At 34.8% G+C, this 13,179-nt stretch overlaps 1 long non-coding RNA gene across 2 annotated transcripts; it reads right to left on the bottom strand.

The window, feature by feature from the left end:
• Window positions 1-417: 417 nt before the first annotated feature.
• LOC142226306 (uncharacterized) lies at window positions 418-6,185 on the bottom strand. 2 transcript variants are annotated; one of them, XR_012719651.1, is made up of 6 exons: window positions 6,044-6,185; window positions 5,591-5,826; window positions 5,338-5,398; window positions 1,277-1,363; window positions 999-1,075; window positions 418-552 (listed from the first exon to the last, which is right to left on the bottom strand). It is a non-coding gene; the product is annotated as an uncharacterized LOC142226306 (long non-coding RNA). The 2 variants fall into 2 exon arrangements; XR_012719650.1 differs by having other exon boundaries at window positions 5,965-6,159.
• Window positions 6,186-13,179: the final 6,994 nt, after the last annotated feature.

Here is a 13,179-nt window from a genome sequence, read left to right as displayed (position 1 = left end):
GGATGGAAGTATAAATATATTATTATACCCTCCACCATAGGATTCCGCTTGCAACACATCAAAATATTGGTCTCAGACCCCATAAAGTATATATATTCTGGGTCCGGGTGAAATTCCGAGTTGATCTTGCGATGTTCCTCCGTCTGGGGAAATCGCGCTAATTTCCGAACGAAACAATCTATCGACTTGAAACTTGGTATAAGTAGTTGCTATCGATGTATGTCGGGTGGTATTGCAAATGGGCCATATCGGACCACTTATAGGTATAACCCCCATATAAACCGATCCCCATAGTTCCCATATTTCCGGTGACTTCCTGGAAGAGCAACTATATTACCCTCGGTTTCTCTATGCCGTAAACGCATTTGTTTGATCGAAGTTCCAAAGCAAATGATTTTGGTTGTAAGAACATATACATTTTTTTTAATTTTTAAACTTTTTATTGGAAATAAATTATTTTAATTATTGGTTGGAGACACTCATCGCATTATCTTCCGTGGCAATACTCTTGCAATAATGACATCAATGCAAATGCAAGTAGTAATAAGTAACCTAAAAAATAATAAAAAAATTTATTTAAAAAATTTATTTAATTAAAAATTATTACACTAATTTATTAAAAAATAATTTTTTCAGGAAAAATGTCAAAATTAAAAGGGTAATCATTTGATATCATAACCCAGCGCTCTAAGCAATTTCATCATAGATTCATATAAAGGCGAATATGTTTTATCCCCGTGAACACAAAACTCCGTTAGAAGAGGGCTATCTATAGACATTTTAAAGCATACACTGGATATGAAATGGGAGTTTTACCATGGAAGATGAATATAAAAAATTTGGAAAGTCAACATAAAATGTTTTTTAAATTAAATTAAAAAAAGCAATTAAGATAACTAAAATTCTTAATTTTTCACTAGCAAACATCAAAAGCCTTACAGAGTTTTGTGTAAAAAGGGACTAGGATCGAGTTATATAGTTTACCGTCAAATAATTACCTTTTAAATACAGTATTGTCCATGACATTAATCATGTAACACTCGTTATTTTTAGGTCTGAAGTGGTCATTACAACTCTGAAAAAAGAATTGAAAAAATACGTTAGAATTTCAAGGAAATAAAGAAATACAAAAATTATTATTATGAAGTTCTCAGTAAAGAATGTCAAAAAATAGGGTAATCATGGTATTCATAACCCAGCGCTCTAAGCAATATCATCAGTTAATTAATTGGTACTTTAAATTTTGTAAGATATGTGATAAAATAAATATATTTACCTATGGCATATATCCAGTACAGCCATTTTTTTCAATTTCAATTTTTCCAATTTTATTTGTTCGAAGTTTCACACACATACCGTATACCTGCAAGTAAAAAGATATAGATTTTTTAATTTCAATATAAGCTTTATATGTTTGAGTATTCAAGATTAAAGACATGTGTATTTAATCAGTAAAGAATGTCAAAAAATATGGTAATCATGAAAAATCATAACCCAGCGCTCTAAGCAATTTCATCATTAGATAAACACATCAAAATCCTAACTTCTCCAACAAGTGTGAACGAACACAATAAAAAAAATAAAGTCAACGCATTTTTTTGCGGTAATGGTGTTTGTCATACAGTGCATTCGCGGAAACGTGAACATCGCATGACGTGAACACGCTTTTTCTTACACCAACTACTCCGTAACGTGAACAAATTTGAAAGGTCTACAACGTGAACAATGTCAATGACAATTTAAAATACACCGCTGTATTTTTTTAGGTTTTTTTTCGTGAATTTTAATTATTAATTAAAATTGCTTAATAATTCCATACCCACTGATATTTTTCCGTTCTCTGTTTTTAAAGGTTTCATGAAATTAATTTTTTTATATTACTAATAAAAATAAGACTATCACGCTAGAACTTGTAAAACTCCTGAAAATTGCTTTGTTTTGTTCCGAAATTCAAAGACGGCGTAGCAACTGCAGTTTATGGGCCCTTCACCGAATTGCTTGAAATTAATATATGTTATGTAGCTTAGTATGGTGATTCTAATAAGTTATTGAGCTTTTATTCAAACTTCATAACATATATTAATTTCAAGCAATTTGGTGATGGGCCCATAAACTGCAGTTTAGCCAAGTTCGCTAACGTGAACTCTCTTGGTTTTAATTAGTTCACATTACCATTAGAGTTGTGTCGTTCCGGAACGAACTAGTTCCAATGAACGGTTCACTAAAAGGAACGATTGTCACTAGTTCCATCTCTTTCGTCCTCATCGTTCCTTTTGTCATTTAGTTTTATTTTCAACTTACGCTCCATAGTTCCGCGGATCGCAATTTGTATTTTTGACTTTTGTTTGAACTATATTAAATCATTGATTGGTATGTTGCTATTCAATAGAATCATTAGTTCCATCTCAGACTCTTCATAATACACAAAAAAAATCTTAATTTCTTGCAATGAGTTTAGTTACTTCTCTAAGTTTTTTTCCTATATTTCTATAAACTATTTTAAGTAATTTTACTCAATTTTTAATATTTTTTGATCTTTCATTTGACCACGAACTTCGTTGCACAAAGTAAACAATGTCATGTCTGTCTTTAGTAGATGACAGTGATGACAAATATAAAAAGCTGGAACCATGGAACGATTTGAAGGAACTAGTTCCTTTGTACAAAAGGAACGACGAGTCCGAATCACTATGGTGAACGATTTTGCCCAAGACTAATTACCATGAGTGCACTGCATTTGAAAGATAATATGTAATATTATGTACTCAAATTTGAAGAGATTTAGGACCAAATGAGTGATTCATTCCTTAATAATTAACAAAATCATAAAGAATCATCTACTTATATACCCTACAACAATATCAATGGCAATAACTATACATTGTATACGAAATTTGTACTTTTTGTTCTTAATTGAAAGATTCTCACTTTTCCGCAACCGCTTGGGGGCATTACATTTACATATGCGTAGTTTATGAACAATGACCTTCAAGGGACTAAAATCACATACAGCAATGACAACTCCTCAGCATGTCTATTATGAATCAAGATATTATTATTGAGATGTCAGTTATTGATTTTAGCTTAAGGCGAAAGGCATCACTGCCAAAGATTCGAGCAAAGATTCGAGCAAAGGTGAATCGTACAGACCGATATCCCTTCTGTCGCCAGTAGCCAAGACACTTGAGGCATTACTCCTCCCCAGCCTTGTGGAGAATTTTCCAGCTGCCCACCATCAACATGGATTCCGTAAGGTACATAGTACGACAACAGCCTTACATGCCATTTCGACACATATTAATAAGGGACTTAACCAGCCCAGGCCGTGTCACAGGACGGTCCTCGTGGCGCTTGACCTATCGAAAGCATTCGATACGGTCAACCATGCCACATTATTTGAGGACATCGAGAATACGTCCCTACCGGCAGGAACGAAGCGTTGGGTGCTGAATTATATGTGTGGACGCCAGTCGTACGTGGAATTCAGGGACAGAAAGTCAAGACCGCGTAGAGTTAAACAGGGAGTTCCCCAAGGTGAGGTGATATCTCCGGCACTGTTTAACCTCTACATGTCCTCGATTCCACCCCCTCCTGACGGCGTCGAGATTGTATCATATGCGGATGACTGTACAATCTTGGCATCTGGGCCCAATGTTGATGACATTTGCGATCGGTTGAACGTCTACATAGCTAATCTTACAATTTATTTCACTGCGAGAAACTTGAGGATATCCCCCACCAAATCCTCAGCCACACTATTTACTACATGGACGGCAGAAGTGCGCAGGCAGTTGAATATCAGAGTCGATGGAGTAATAATTCCGACCACAAATTACCCCAAGATTCTTGGGGTCACATTCGACAGCCTTTTTAGGTCATCTGCCCATGCCACTGCAATTTGTAATAAGCTCCGTGGTAGAAACAAGGTCCTCAAGTCACTAGCCGGCAGTACTTGGGGTGCGGACAAAGAAACCTTGCTAACTACTTATAAGGCAATTGGCCGGTCAGTGGTAAACTATGCAGCGCCAGTGTGGACACCGCAGACCAGTGATACGCAGTGGAATAACATACAAACCTGCCAGAACGCTGCTCTTAGAACTGCGACTGGGTGTCTCCGCAGCACACCCCTGGATCACCTTTATGTGGAGACAAAGATCATCCCTGTGCGAAGACACAACTACATGTTGTCAAAGCAGTATCTCCTGGGTTGTTATCGCAGTAATCATCCAAACCACCATCTTATGGATACACAACCACCACCCAGGAACGTAAGGGTTGATATACATAATCTAGAGCGCGAGATCCAGCGCTATAAAAGAGAGCCTCTAGATCAAGCAGCGTACCAGGCAGGTTTGAACAGGATTCATGAGGATACTGTAGCTGAAGCGGTGAGAAGCTACAAGGTTAATCCTGTTCTTGGAGTCCGACCGCCGCCCATAGCACCGGAGGAAAGAGACCTCCCACGGCAGACTAGGGTAGTTTTGGCCCAATTAAGATCAGGCAAGTGCAGCCGCCTCAATTCCTACTTATCGGTGATTGATAGCAGCGTAGCTGACGTTTGTCCAATTTGCAACCAAGGGCCACACGACACGCGTCATCTTTTCTCTTGCCCAGCCAAACCAACCCGACTTACCACCAGATCACTCTGGACACACCCCATCTTAGTCGCAGAGTTCCTTGATCTGCCAACAAGCTGATGTACCAAGCGTATAACATGAAATGGATGAGATCACAATAAACTGTTACAACAACAACAACAACAACTGCCAAATAAGCGTAATTAAAATTGATCCGCAGTAAATTCACAGTTTCAGTTAAAGCGAAGAATGATAATTTAAATTGGACAAATTCTACTCTATTAATATAAACCTAGTAATTTTTACCGTACATACTCTAAAATTGGTTTAACAATTATGTAAAGGCAAGTTCACAAAAAATACTTCGAAGACGTCTAACATACATATGATCGTGGACTGAGTTTTGTTTTGACTAAGTTTTTCTTAGTAATGATTTCGACATTTCTCGAGTTTTTCCAAACTTCTTTAAGATGTTTCATTTTAATCTGAATAGCATATCGGACTCGGCTGTAGAAGGCCATTGAGAAAAAAACTGTATCGCACAGCACTCACTAATAAAAGGGAAGTTCATGACAGTATTTCTTCAAAACTACCCATTAAAAAGGGTAGATCTGAGCTATCAAATAAAAATATCTAGATCTGATAGGTCATTTATTAATCGGTCTTCTTCAAATTTGGATGATTTTAGTTTTTTCTCACTTGTTGGATTTTGATTGTGTCGTACTTGTCTGAAGTGGGAAAGATTTGGGATTACACTCACCATTAAACATTTTGTACATCGTCACCCAGCATATTATTAGTCAAAGCCGATATTTTGTAATCTGAAAATAGATATTCATATATATTTAAATCTCAATAGAAAAAGAAATGGAAATAGTAAAAATTTTTAAACATCAGAATAGAATGTCAAAAAAAGGTAATCATGCTATGATCATAACCCAGCGCTCTAAGCAATTTCATCATAATAAAATCACAAATATCACCAATTTTAGCAAAATTGTTTAATAACTTACATGTTAAATCTCATCCATGTTAGTATACGAGAATTTATGGCTATCTATTGTCTACTAGCCCATTATGATACCATTCACTTCTTTCAAAGAGTGCAGCATAGTAACCAATTGCAGCTCATTGGGCATCCTCTTACAGACAAGCCTTGCAATCAAAGTGCCAAGTGTGGGAGAATCTGAATAACCAAAACGGTCTTAGTAATAATTGCATCAAGGTGGCTTACGAGGCGTAAAAGATTCTGAAATTTGAATAATACAATTTATTATAGAGTATGCTAAATGCATTATCAGCGATAGGTGGAAACGTGGCTCACACGTGCACCACATGCAGTCAAGGGCGAATCTTTCGCTTGCCCAACCAAATCTATCCCACTTACCACCAGATCACTCTGGACGGCCTTAAAAAAATTAATTTACCAATATTTAGTGTATCACTTTGAACTCTTCATTACGTACTTGAATGAACAACGTCAGGTGAGAAACTTTTTGATATAATTAAAATATACATTTTGTTATTTATTTTTTTTACTACTAATTTAATCACGTCCTCTCCGTTCTGTAGAGAAAGTTAGAAAGAAGAGATGTAACAGGAAATGCTTGAACACAGCCCAAATTTGGGAAGTGTTCAGAATAATAACAAATGGTTGGCAATATAAATTAGCGTAAAATGCTAATCACGCATTTCGTTCTAATTGCTTAAAAAATGCTCGAATTCAAAACTATTCCACACAATATTGATACATTAATATCGCCGCAATAAACGCAAGGATGAGTAACACCAAGGGCTGTCATTCGAGATCGATTTTTATAAATCCGGGGTTCGGGATTTTAAAATATAGAAACCCAGGATCTCGGGATCTCGGGATCTCGAAATTTTCGGGATTTTTTAAATATTTAAGTATAAAAATCTACAGCGCCAAAAATTTAATTTTCATATTCATATTCATATTCATCTTTATTTAATCAAACCGAGCCCATGCGGACTATATGTTGATAGATAATACAAATGATTACAGGTATTTGCTTGAAATGATTAAACTAACTAATACATATTTTAAAAACATTAAGTGAAAAATACTATAATAAAACGAAATATATATGAAAATTACGAAAATAAAAACAAAGAAATGTGATGTTTAAAACTAATATCCTAAAACTAAAAAACCTAACGCACACTTTTATAAAAAAAAAAAATAATTATGAAAAAAATAAATGGTGATAAAATTATTGTCAGTGAGAAACATGACTAGTTCAAACGATTATTATGAAAATGCAAAATCAATCTATCTTTAAATGTATGAGAAGAAATTGAAAAATCCTTAGCAATAGCAGGCAAATGGTTCCATAGCCTTGTTATGCGAATTGCAAAAGATTTCTCAAAAATGTTGTGGCTGAAATGTTCCACACGGAGTTGTGAATTTCTTGTGGAGTGTAAAAAATTGAAGTTATGCAGAAGATAAGAAGGTTGTCTGCGTTTTATGACATTAAAAAAGAAACAAAGACATTTTATGGATACAAAATCGTTAAAAGAACAACCCAAGAACTGCGAAGCAAAGTAGTCGTAGTCCCTCCTACATCGCTGGCCGTAAACAAAACGAAGAATACCATGAAAACACGAAATAAGTCTGTTAACGCAGGATCGATTAGCACCCGTATAGACCTCAATACCGTAAAGTATATGCGGCATGAGCAAGGAATGTGCCAACATATATTTAATCTGTGTAGGAAATATAACATTAAGGGAATATATCTTCTTAAGTACAAAATTCAATTTCGCACACACATGGGCGATATGTGAGCCAAATGTAAGACCGGTGTCAAGTTCGAATTTAATTCAATTTTATTAACAAAGAACCTAAGAGAAAATTAAAAGGCAATTTCAAATTGCTATAATACCTAACTAGCATCTAGTCCAACTCAACAAGAAAAGAAAAACAAAAAAATTATGACAAAAAAGCAAATTCATATCGCTATTTTATTCAGTATCGCCATCTTATTGCGCTTTTTATAAATGTTTATTAACTTGATTTGTCTGGTATGAAACTAAGAGTCGTTTGCAATGAATGGAGACTCCAATTTATTAATATGTACATAATGCTAAAAGACCACAAATTTAACAAATTGCAATTAGTTTTTCGGGATCCGAAAAATCCTGGGATTCAAAATGAAGAATCCCGGCATTTTCGGGACGGGATTTATCCCGGGTGACAGCTATAGTATCAATTGAGTTAAATTATCTGCTTTTAATAGCGAACATAGTACTGACCTTTTATACAATTTTACCAAAGCTTGGGTGGAAATATTCCAACGTATTGAGTGCGTAAAATTATGCTCAAGGCATATTTAGTATTACAAGAACAAAAATGGGAACAAATCTACTTTAGCAAAAGTTGTTTAAAAAGGAACAAAATTGTTTTAAGGACAGAATAAGGGAATTTAAAGAGAAATGGCTAAGCTCCCTTGTGTCTATAGACCTTTCTAAGGCCTTTAATTCTATAGATTTTGTAGTAATGATATCGAAGCTTCGTGCGCAATTTAACTTTTCGAGATCTGCATGCAGACTTATTTTCTCTTATTTGTATGATCGTTTCCAATATGTTGCATTTAGGGGTCATGAGTCCTCTGTGCTTGGTTTACACTCTGGAGTTCCACAGGGATCCGTGCTTGGGCCACTTTTATTTATTCTTTATATTAATGACATGCATCAATGCGTTTTCTTGGATAGGTGCAAATCTTTTTGTTATGCTGATGATGTTTTTTTTTCTTTTTAGTGGCGATCGCGGTGAACTTGGAACTCTGGAGCGGGAAATCAATGGGTGTCTCTCTGGGTTTTTGGGTTGGACTTCTACTAACGGCCTTTCCGTTAACCCATTGAAGTCGAAGGTTATTTCGTTTGGATCGTTTAATCATGATGACTACAATTTAAATGTGTTCCTTGGTAATGATCGTATTGAGTTGGTTGACCGGTTGAGATGTTTGGGTTTGATTCTTGATTCTAGATTTACCTTTAGACCGCATATTGATTTGGTATGTTGTAGGGTGTGGATTGCCTTGCGTAGAATCCATTCATCTAGAGTGATTTTACCTTTATTTGTCAGGAAGTGTCTGGATCATGGTCTGTTATTATCTCAGGTTATATACTGTTTAGAAGTTTATTCTGGTACATGTCATGGTAATTTGTTGGTTGTGAATAGAATAGTTAATACTATTGCTCGCTTTGTCTATAATGTTAATCGACGTGAACATATTTCAGATTATGTGAAGGAATTTTTGGGTTGCTCTTTTGAGAATTTTTTGTACATTCGTCTACTTCACATATTTCATAAAATTATTAAAAGAGGTCAACCATTAGCCTTGTATGAGAGCTTTTCATTCAGTAGATCTACGAGAAATCCTCAATTACTCATTCCTCTTGTGGGGAATTCAGTTTACATGAGGTCCTTTGTTGTTAGGATTGCTCGGTGTTGGAATGTGTTACCCTATTCTTTACGCATTTTTTCTCAATGTAGTAATGGTTTTCGACTGAAACTTTATGAATGTTTCAATGCCTGATGTTGAATTTATTTCACTTGACTGGACTATTTATTCTCTGTTCTTTAGTTTTTTTTTTCACTGATACGGGGTTATTTACTAGTAATTTATACATTTTTTCATACTACTTGAATTATTTTCGTGTATTAGATTTGGGAAACCGGTTGTGATGTGTATTTATTTAGTTGTAAGGATCTTAATTTTTAAGTATTTTTACTCTGAAGCCTATGGTAATGATTTGTTACTGTGTAATACACTATGTGGCCCACTAGGCCTTTGTATTATATTGAATGAATAAATAAATAAATAAAATAAATGTAAGGTAAAAAATTGTCGGAAAAGCTTAGTTTTCGAGATATCGACATCTTAAAATCGATATTTGCTTTTATATGTTTGTTAATTATGACAGCAATTTTTCATGAAGTGAATGAAATTGCGTTGCATTTTTAGGTTTTGTCGGAAAAGCGTAGTTTTCGAGATATAGACCCTTGAAAATTGGCGTATAGGTGACCGGGGTTTGAGACTTTCTCCTATGGATCGAGTCCAAAGTGGGCTAACGCGAACCCAAAGTGGAGATAATGTAGAAAAATTTGGGGTCAAAGCTAGGGTTAAAGGGTTATCATTAGAGAGTGCATAGACAAACGTTATACTAAAGGAACAGCTACCTAAGACAAACAATATTTGAAAAAAAAAAAAAAATATAATTAGTGAATGAAAGTTCCTTATTTGTTTATTTATCACTTTCCCACACACACAAAGTATTAACAAATGTTCCAAAACCAATACATAATTCCATAGCTACGCGTCGATGGAATCAAATATTTTTGAAAATAGGTAATTAAATGTAGATTTTATAGTCAAAGGCGTAAACAAATTAAGAATTTATAAATATACAGATCTAAAAGCAATATTTATCCTCATTCCGTATCCATAATTGCATAGTAAAGATATTCAAGGGCAGTAAAAAGTTTGTGTAAAAAAAGAAAAAGTCTGAAAATAGTATAAGAGAAAAAATTTATAGAAAAAAATATTTGTAATAAAAAATATGGAAATTATTATTATCATAAATATTAGAGTAATTAAAATTATAATTTTTCAATCCCATACCCAGAAATCCGAAATGCCACTTTTCCCTAGAAGAATTTGCCGTAAACAACACCAACGCATGGCCACTAAACATAGTGGGGCATCAAAGAATTTTAAATTTTTAGGCGAAAAGCATTAATTGATTGAGAAATAATTAAGTCAAAAGTTAACAAGTTCCAACAACTAGCAATGCCTCTAGTTTGTTTTGTTTCAGCCTAACTAATTCATGATTTAGAGAAATCGGTTGTAAGAAATTGCAGACAAAACTTGCTATTTATCAAACAATTACTGTTTTAATTTTTCCAGCAGACATCTTGGTATTTTTAAAGTTTTTTCTGTTGGCTCTACTAAAAATAAATAATCGAATTAGTAGTTTTTTGTTAGTTTCCTTTATTACACAAATGGTACGGATTCATAGTAAATAAACATAAATTACATTCGGTTACATATTAAAAAAATACATATAATATTTGGATACGATACAAACACTATATAGAGATGTCAACAATATATATACGTATATATCGTATATACTTTGTTTAATTATTTCCACATAATTGTATATACTAAACAAAAAATATTTACATGTTTTATATTTATAATAATTTGATAGAAAAATGCAATACGTAAACTATTTATGTTTTGTTCCATTGGTTTTAATGTCGGACGTTCGTTTCCTCTGCTTTACAGCGATTTCTTCTTTGGCTGGGGAGGCCTTTCGTTTTCGTATGGATTTCCCTTTTGGATGTTTTGTGGCCATGTGTTGTTCAAGGCCTTTGGAAAAGTACATGCCACAAATTTCGCAATTAAATTTTTTACGATATGTGTGATTTTTCTTTATATGGGCATCCATATCATCGACAGTGTCGAAACATAGAACACACATATCTTTAGGCCAACTTTTCCGGGGATGTGCGTCTTTGATATGAACCGATCGCGCATAAGGCGTCCTAGACGCCTTTTGACATATGGGACATTTAAGATAACTTTGCGCGAAGTGAATATTCCGAAGATGACTGAATATGCTACAGATTTGTGTGAAACGCATCTGGCAAATGTTGCATATAAAAGACGGATGTGGCAAATGTGTTAATCGATGTCTACGTTGTCCAGAGATTGAATCAGGTAGAGTCAAGGGACAGTCTGGACATTTCAAAATTCCACTTTTTGTATCCTTTATAAAGAGATTTGTGGTATTAAAAAATGTGTGTTGTTTTCGAATGTGATGCTCCCACATTTCGTGGGACTTCTGAGATTTGTTACATTCAGGGCAGGCATATGCAATATGGTCCTTAAATTCTTGCAAAACTTTACCCTTTGCAAGAAGAAATGGTGTCTCCTCTGCTATTTCTGCATTATTATTTTTGCTCTCTTTATCTTTTATTTCTCCCAAATTCAGTTTGCTCTCTTTTTCTTGTTTCACGACAGTAGATTTGGTATTTTCCCCCTCCTCCTTCTTCACATTTGCTTTTTGGGATTTTTTCAAATCCGTAACTTTTTCTCGTTTCAAAGGTTTCTTAAATTGATTGACTTCCACTTCTGATTCCTTCTTAATATTTGCTTTCCTTGATTTTCCCAAATCTCCGCCTACTTTTTCCTTTTTAATAGCTGGAACTGCATTCATTTCGATCAACAGGCTAGTATTATGATCCACCTTTTCTTCTTTTACTGTAGCTTGAGATGTTTCGGTCTCGCTGAAATCGTCAGAATATGTTGTATGATAACTTTTGATATGGTGTATAGCTCTTTTATGAAGGCTAAAGGTGCGATTACATTTTCGACATTTGAAAGGCTTCTCATCCAAATGATGGAAGTAGTGGGGAACAATTACACTATTGGAATTCCTATTAAGTGCAGTGCGACAAATCTTGCATACACTTTTAGGTTGCTCATTTCCAGAGTTCTTTGTAAAATATTGTTGGAAATTATTATGGATGGTACGGAAATGTTGTGTTGTTTCTTCAAGATCCGAGAACCTCTTATTGTTGCACATAGGACAGCTATAGCTTATGAAGCTTAATGGAGATACGTTGTTTTGCCTTTCCTTTATACTTTTACTATTTCCATCACTGCCTAATGATGGTTTCGAAAATGCTTCTTTCCCATCCATATCGCATCTTTGAAGAACATGGCTAAGAGCCAAAGCGTATGTAGCCAAATTTTGCTGACAATGTCTACATTTGTAAGGCATATAGGGTAAGTGTTGAAATCTATGCTTGTGCAATTCTACAGCAGATTTTGTTATTTGGGCAAAACATTCCAGACATTGCAGCTTATCTTGGTCATCGGGTATAGGACACATATTTAGACCTTCCAGTGTATTGATATGGTGGGATTCCCGTATATGCAGCCGCCATTCATCAAATTTCTCAAATTCATCCTGACAAAATGGACAAACATGTTTGACGTATACTTCGAACTCCTCCCAGCAAGTTATTTTTCGCAAGGCGGATTTATTTTCCTCCTCATCATGATTTTTGTTATGGCATTTATTGTGATAGAATTGTTTCATGGCTGCACATAAGTGCATAGCAGGATAATCTTGAAAACGATGAGATGATTCGCAATATTTGCATTTCCAAAAGCAAGATTCCTGATGGCTCAAAAAATGGATCAAGAGTTTAACAATATCGTCGGGCTTGGTGAAAATTTTTAGACATTCCGTACATTGTAGATATTGACTATTTTCGAATTTTCGAAATTTTAACACCTTCCAATTGTTTAGTTTGTGAGCATTCATCATGTGGTCGAGATAACTCTTTTTGCTACTCTCACACTTTTGACCTATGGCACATATATGACAACTATAGCGGAATTTCGTCGAGAATTCTCTGCTATGTGAAGAATAAAAGTGCAATTCTAGGGCTGTGTTATTTTTTAACACATCTGGACACTTGGGACACTCTAGCCCTTCCTTTAATGTATCATTTCGTATGCATGTTTTTTCCTTCTCCAAAGAATGACACTGCTTTTGG

Source organism: Haematobia irritans, chromosome 2 (genome assembly GCF_050003625.1).
Source record: "Haematobia irritans isolate KBUSLIRL chromosome 2, ASM5000362v1, whole genome shotgun sequence".
Lineage (NCBI taxonomy): Eukaryota > Metazoa > Arthropoda > Insecta > Diptera > Muscidae > Haematobia > Haematobia irritans.
Note: the sequence above shows the minus strand (reverse complement) of the source record. Positions and strands in the feature narration are given on the sequence as shown.